This window comes from Lepisosteus platostomus, chromosome 23 (genome assembly GCF_059453375.1).
Source record: "Lepisosteus platostomus isolate fLepPlt1 chromosome 23, fLepPlt1.hap1, whole genome shotgun sequence".
In the NCBI taxonomy this organism is placed as follows: Eukaryota; Metazoa; Chordata; class Actinopteri; order Semionotiformes; family Lepisosteidae; genus Lepisosteus; species Lepisosteus platostomus.
In genome coordinates this window covers 11,848,569-11,856,344 of record NC_142633.1, presented here as the reverse complement: position 1 = coordinate 11,856,344, position 7,776 = coordinate 11,848,569, and positions in this window count along the sequence as shown.

The window sequence follows — 7,776 nt, the reverse complement described above, 5'->3', positions numbered from 1 at the left end:
AAGTACGTCTCCAAATTGATTCGATTTGCTTTTGTTCTTTGTTTTCTACAATCTGCATGAGAAGGTTTGCAGGTGTGTTTAAGGGAATGGTTCTGTACTCCTGTCTCATTCTCACCTCTGTACAGGGACATACTGAAATAAACGCCCTGTATGGTTGTGCGTAAGAATCTGTACTGGACAGCTTATAAGCTCTGACTCATGATAAAGGATTTTTAAAGACTCCTTTAGACAGAAAATGGTTCGTGTCTATGCTTAAATCATTGCTGAACTGTCAACTCCAGCCTAGTTAACCCATGCACATCAACAGTAGAGTTCAAATTTATTTGAATTGCATGTGCATTTTAAGATTCAATTTAAATAATTCTTTTAGAATTTGCATCTCTTCTGTATTAGTGTTAATATTGCCTGATCACTGTAAAGAACTATCATAACATGATTAGCAGAATCAGTGAGCAAATCAAATTATTGGTTCTAAAAGAGAAATAAAAAAATATTGTATTTGTTTCTATGGCTGCATTTAAGATACAGGTTTAAAAAAATTCAAAGGCTTCCTGTATAAAAAAAAATATTTGGCAGCCTTAATTGTATTGTATTGGAAAGCAGCCTTGTAGAAATGAATCACCCATATCAATTTATCAGTGTGTTAATGGCCAGATTCCATTTCAGTTTATAAAACCTGTCTTAGGTCATGTTGTATAGGGATTCCCAGCAAAAAAAAAACTGAATACTTTTATTATTTGCTCTTTCAGTAGAAGGTGATTTTGCACACTGTGATATTGCTTGATCAAGTCAAATGGAGTTCACACATATCCACCTGCTACTAGAAACCACCGGCCAGTCAAATGACCTCCAGCAATCCATTGCCTCAGTGCATTTGGACAGACATTCCACATTACATTCCTGAGTAAACCAGGAGAGCATTCGACTGTTTTCTGCTCATGCAACAAACGATGGTGGAGGTCAAATGACTTGTTCAGATATTGGGCTATGCTACAACCATTTTTCAAACTATAGAGAGGGGATTCAAGTTTAAGCAAACTGTGCATCTTTATAGTGAATGAGATGTGCCACGTGGGGTGTAAAGTACTGTACTGCTTTATTGTTGATGAATAGACATCGATCACTACAGATCATTATTGCAGTGTATCTCAAAGTGACGCTCTTGAGATGCTTTTTGACATTGTAACAACCTGTACTGTATTTAAGCTTTTCTGCCTGTCATCATTTTTTTAATTTCATTTTGCATATCCCCGCTGCAGCAGTTTCATGGTGATTTGGTTTTCATGTGGAAACAGGGACTCCAGTAATGTGAGGGGCACTGATCTGTAGCTTGTTACTGTGGTGCGGGTGGCAGGTGAATGGAAAACGTGTGCCAGGGGCAATGAGTACAGGAGGTACACAGAGGTGCCATGGAGAACAGTATCCAATGCACACCTCATCAGGCCTCACGCCCACGCTGCCACGCACCAAAGGCAATATTCCGGCCAGTTTATGTCTCACAAGTGATTTACGTCCTGTCAGCCTTTCCGATCGCAGGCTGCTGGGTTGTTAATGTCTGTTTTCCTTTGCAGGAGGCCAGAAAGCAAAGTAAAATAAACTGTTTCTGTGTGTGCTTAATCTACAAAAGAGAGTCTGCCAAACACATTCCCCATTTTTCAAACCCCTTACACAAAATCAAAGCCCCTCACCAGACTGACCCAGGCCGGTTGCAACCAGCTTGTACCAGCTCTGTACTAACCCTTAGGAAAACTATGGAAACTCTGAACAAGTCAAAGAGCACATCTCTCCATGGTCTTCCTCTACATTCTTGTCTAACTTAACTTGTTTTGAACTGTGGTGGGTTTATCTTATTATAGGACTGTCATATTCCTTTTTTTTTTGTAGGTATAGTTGTATCATTTTCCGTTGAAAATTTTTAGTAGGAACGGCATGTAAATTATAGGTCATCATTCCCTAAACAAAAGGGAATAATACGGCTTTATTGTTTAACTCTTTGAGTCAGCCATCAAATTAACCACATGGCTTTTTAAAGATCTAGATGAGTGCTGGTGTGTGAAATGTCAGGTGTTTTTTTTTCCATCCGGAGAGAGTTTTTTTCTGGGTAATTCCAAGACTTTTAGAGCCCTATTGTTTCCTAAAGAATTGCGTGGAAAATGTTCGCTTCTCAGCACTAACCGGAGGCGTGCAAATCCCAGTTTTCATTCAGATGATTTGAAGACTTCTCTTCAGAATGTTTGTACTGTATGAAGATGCAAGATTGGTGCTGAAACTGAAGGCTGACGTTAAAATGCAGGCTGCTGCCTAACTCTGTCAGCTTTCCTTAAGCCTTTAGAGTGCTGGTAGCAGGTCAGAATAAATTGTTGTACATAGCCTGCATTTGGGTGCTGTAAGGAATGTGCAGTTCGCACAGCTGAAACTTTCACACCACTACTCAATTAATCAGGTTCAGGGTATGGAATACCATTGTTAGCTCTGGTCTCTTTTTTTTCTTTTTTAGCAGACTCTGTGCAATTTAGTGACTGGAGCTCATAAAAGGCAAGGTCCCTGGAAGTTCATTGTTCCTACTTGCCTTTGACATCGTGGAATATGCAATTATACTGAAGCAATGCCCCAACACGACTCCCCGCTTGTACCAGGTGGAAAATGAGAGTCACCGGGCGGTCTGAGCTATTTCAGGTCTGGCTGTGATCTAATAAGACACGCCTGACTTTTCCCAATCTGACTGAAGTATGCATTAATTTGAGGTTACCAGCTGCAGGGAAGGCAGAAATAGTGCTGGGGCTGCAGTTACAAATAAATGTCACTGCAGATCTGTACCCGAAAACCTTTTCGTGGCTGTCTTTACAGGAAACATTCAGCCCATTAAAAAAATCCAATCGAGAAAATGTACTCTCTCCTTAATGGAGTACAAACCCTATTGGCATTACAGTGCGTTACCCTGCAAGCTTTTGACTTTGTGTTCTGAGCTCTTACATATCCAGGCAAGTTTGCATTTCCTTTTCTCTACTTCATATCCAAAAGGAAACACCAGCAGAAGGGCTTGGGTCTGAAAGCCGACTACAACCCTAGCCATAAACGTGCCATGTGTAAATTATATGCATGAACATTGGGAACATTATGTTAACAAACCAGTCATTTTATTCTTAACATATATGCACAGACTAGGTGCCGCAAAGACAATGGGATCTTTTGTACCTAGTTGCAAAGCAAGAAGAAAACAGGACAAGCACTGATACAGTATACTACAGATTAGTTATAGCAAAGACAACAGGATGCCTGTGGTCTATAAGTGCATGGATGGAACCGAACTCGTAATGCATACAGCAAGACGGAACACAAACAACAGAAGCTCTCCCAACAGATCTTTGTTTGTAACAGATCGTTAAAATTGTAAACACAGGGGAGCAGCGAGCACATTCTGATTTCAATGGCTGCCCACTTCAAATCATACAAATAAACAGCCTTTTGTTCACAGGCCCTTTTCTTCTGTCTGCAGGAAGAGGTTGAAAAGTGCTCAGGACAAAATGCATGAGCGTGAGCAAGGAGTGTTTTTCTTTCTTTTTCCTGCATTGAAGTAAATTAGCAAATGGCTAATAGCAAATGACAGAATTATGGGAAAGAGGGGCATTAGCTTTCTTTTAACATATTTTTCTAGGACTATTTTTTTAGTCTGTTTCTTTTCTTTTTTTTTCAAAAAGCATGATGTTCCTTCCCCTGTCTGGACATCTGAAATCTTTATTACCCGTCAGTAGACTGGGGGCTCTCCGTGTCTCTCAGGGGTGCAAGCAGTTCAGGAAGCCTGTGTGAGCCCTCTTCCCCCTAGTCTCTGCTCTGTCATACTGGATTATATTGATTGTTACATTTACAAAACCCGACACTGTCTCCCAAATGCTCCCAGTGAAACACAGGAAAACCTGGGATACTCATCGACTTCTGCCGAAGGCTCGCACGTTTAACCCCTTTGTTGCTGCTGACATCAGAAACTATCGCTTCAGAGCGATCTGTTACCGATGTAGATACATTGGCAATCCTGTCTTCTAAAGTGGAAAAGCACAGATTTTGTGTTGATCTAAAAGCATCAGTTGTTATGTACATGGGCCGCCTGGACATTTTGAACAGTAATTGGGGGTCAATGAATTAATGAAAGGGTGGGAGGACACATAAACCTCAACACCCTCTACAGCTCATAGACCTCACTTGACCATCTTCTCTATAGCACCTGAGCTGGGGCAATTCTATATAATCCCCCTGTATAATGCAAGGAACTGTAAAAAGGCGCCATCCTTCGGATGAGACGTAAAACCGAGGTCCTGACTCTCTGTGGTCATTAAAAATCCCAGCGTGTTTCTCAAAAAGAGTAGGGGTGTTACCCGGTGTCCTGGCCAAATTTCCCTTTGGTCTTTACCAATCATGGCCTCCTAATAATCCCCACCTATGAATTGGCTTTGTTACTCCGTTCGCCTCCCCACTGATAGCTGGTGTGTGGTGAGTGTACCGGCGCACTGTGGCTGCCAGGTGGGGCTGCACACTGGTGGTGATGGAGGGGATCCCCATTACCTGTAAAGCGCTTTGAGTGGAGTGACCAGACAGCACCATGTAAGTGTATGGAATTATTATGATTATTAATTATTCTAAAATTGAATTGGTGCATCCAGTTTTAGTGTTTTGTCATTTTAAGTTTACTGAACCGGTTGTTACACAATATTTAGAAAGAATACTTTTCTGTTTATTTTAGACCAGTGCCACGCGTACATACAGTACTGGAAAAAGGCTTGCTGGACCTATAGGTGTTTTGCTGTCCTCGGGAACTCATTTAGAGGGATTGCTTTTTATCATGGTGTAGTTGGAACCCTGGACAGGCCCATTTTAAATTCCTCCCTGTTCACTGTGATCCACATCGTTGACAAATAGAATGATGAGTGCATACTGTGTGTAGGTGAGGTCAGAGACAATAAAGATAATTTTTTTGTTGGGAACAAAATAACTTTACGCCGGCCACTGATGAGACCTTTTTAAATGATTTTACTAATACACTGATGTTATGTTTTTAGCAGTTGACATTGATGGAAAATATGTTTGTGCTTGTAACACACAACCCCCACCCCCCAACCTCAGCTCTCTGAGAACACACACAGGCGCTTTCCCACCCCCGTTTCCTGGACTTGGTTGTTAATTATTATTACATGTTAACCACCATTTGGTTTCAGCATTAGACATGTCGTCTTCAAATTATGCAATGTGCCAATCATATGATTGGCTTAACAGTATGAGACAGTAGCAGTGACTGTATCTCAAGTGGGCTGCACAGCGCAGTCTAAACACACCCCAGCAGTGTGATGCCTCTGTCTCGCTGCAGGCTTTGGCACCAGCAACAAACTCTGAATGACATCACAAAAATGCAATGCAATTTTGTGTGTATTTTGAAAATGCTCACTCCCATTATTGGACGTCAACGCCCTGTGGTTTGGTAGAAGTTTTATCATTTCTCCCCCCAAAATAAATCCTTAAAAAGAAAGAAAAGGAAGATTAAAGGAAATGATTAATCTTCAGAAGGGGTGGAAGTGCATGAATTCACGATTCCATGCTGTAATCTTGTAATATTTAAATTTCCATAAGTGGGTGATGTAAATAGTCTGGGAAGCCTGTTTTTATAAACTGAAAAACAAAGCAGCATCAGTCTCCGCAAATACATATCAAAGATGGGAGCAGACCTACTCAGCTTCTTCTTCCAGGGTTTTCAGAACATACGAAAGTTTACCATTGAGAGACCATTATGTTCCATACATAATAACAATAATTATAATCTTTGAAAGTGTCTTTCTAAACCCAAGGACACTTTACGTAGTGCTAAAGAAAAAATAAAAAAAGTTCAATGAGACAATAAAAAGAAAGAAAATAAACAAGACCAGACACGTTTATACAGATGGAATGTAGGACAATCAGGCATGATCAGACCCTGGTAAAAAGTTCAGATTTGAAGAGAATTAAAGAATTTGTCTCTCATAGAGTCTTAGGACGGTCGTTCCTTGACACACTCGATTAAATGGGGCACTTATGAGTAATCTGTTTCTTCAGAAAAAGCTGTCTCAGCTTTGATTTTATACGATGCAATATTGTACTATATTTCACAAGATCCAGAAGGTTATCAACATTTTTGTTTTGATTGTTGAGGAACATATTTATTCAAAAAACCTTCTTATTTCGTTTATTTATTTTACATATTGTGGAGTATGGACCATTTACCAAAAAACAATCACGATTTGTCAAGAGTTGTGGGGAATATTCGAATGCTTTTGTTGTTCTGTTGTTTTTTCATGCTATGTGCCCCTGGAGATTCCAACCGGAACACTCCATCTCTTCTCCTCTGGGAGGGGGGGAAGAGGGAGTGCATGGCACTAGCAGCTGTGTGGGACACAGGCCCAAGGGCAGGAAGTGACTCGACCTCCCCCGTGGGAGTTCAGCCCACTACAGCTCAGCCAGCCCCCACAGCTCACAGCTCTGCAGCTCATTGTTCTGGTGTGACTGACAGTCACAGTACAATACCAGAGAAGCTCTCTCATACCCATGTAGGTTAAGTGTTTACAGAGACTGCATGAAATCAGATGTGAGCCAACTTCATATCTGTTAGAACTTTTATACCCTAGTTAAACATACAGTACATTAGTCAAACATTTCCAATGCGCTCTGTACATGTTGACATACAACTATTGACATATAGTAAAACAGAAGTTATACTTACAGTGTTTACGCTACATTTGAAGTAATCCTCTATAATGTATTGTATAACAATAACAGCCCCCTGTAACAATATTTCCCAACAATACTTCTCTCTGGGGAACCCCATTTTAAAATGATCACAATCTGCAGCGACACCCCCAAGTTTCCACTGGCTTTAAATTTCAATCATTTATTTTGATATTACTGTTCATAAAAGTAATTACATATTCAGGCCAGTTCTACAGGGCTCAATCTTTCAGTTAACTTAACCAAGGCATTCCTGTTTATGGGTGGAAAGCTGATAGTGTAAGAGTTAAATCTGTGGGCAAAACCAGCCCACAGGTCAAAGGGACTAGAATTGGAAAGCCCAGGTTTAGGTCATATTTATAATTGTTTCAGGCTGCTGGTAAAAGGAATGTTTTGGTACTGGAGGTGGTATTTCACAGGAAGTCTTTGATACCGAAATGCAGGCATACAGTGTCAGTACTGACTAATGCATAATAGTAAAATGTCATAATTCTGATAAACGGGAAGCTAGTTAATTGATTACAGAGGGTGACGAGTAAGTTTTTCTTTTGTTATGCTCAAACCCCGCCTGAATTCCGTAGTAATTTGCTGAAGAGAAATCAGCAGAATTTCCTTGTGATGTGATCCAGTCTCTGAAAGGGAAATTCCCTCTTGTCTGAGCTCTGTGTGAACAATTGCTGGTGATTTCCCCCTTTGCTCTCCACCTTATAATGTAATAATAATAATAATATTTCTTTATTAGCCCTATACAATTTCTTGCATTAGGAATGCGTCTTTTCGCATACCCCAGCTTTTCTCCAGGGAGACACAGACACAGGGAGAGAAGCTTGGGGTCAGAGCGCAGGGTCTGCCATTGTACAGCGCCCCTGGAGCAGTTGGGGTTAAGGGCCTTGCTCAGGGGCCCAACGGAGTAGGATTCCTCTGCCAGCCGCGGGATTTGAACCGGCAACCTTCCGGTCACAGGCGCAGATCCTTAGCCACAGAGCCACCACTCCGCACCGTTCCTTTCCCACAGGTGTGACATGTGCAGGA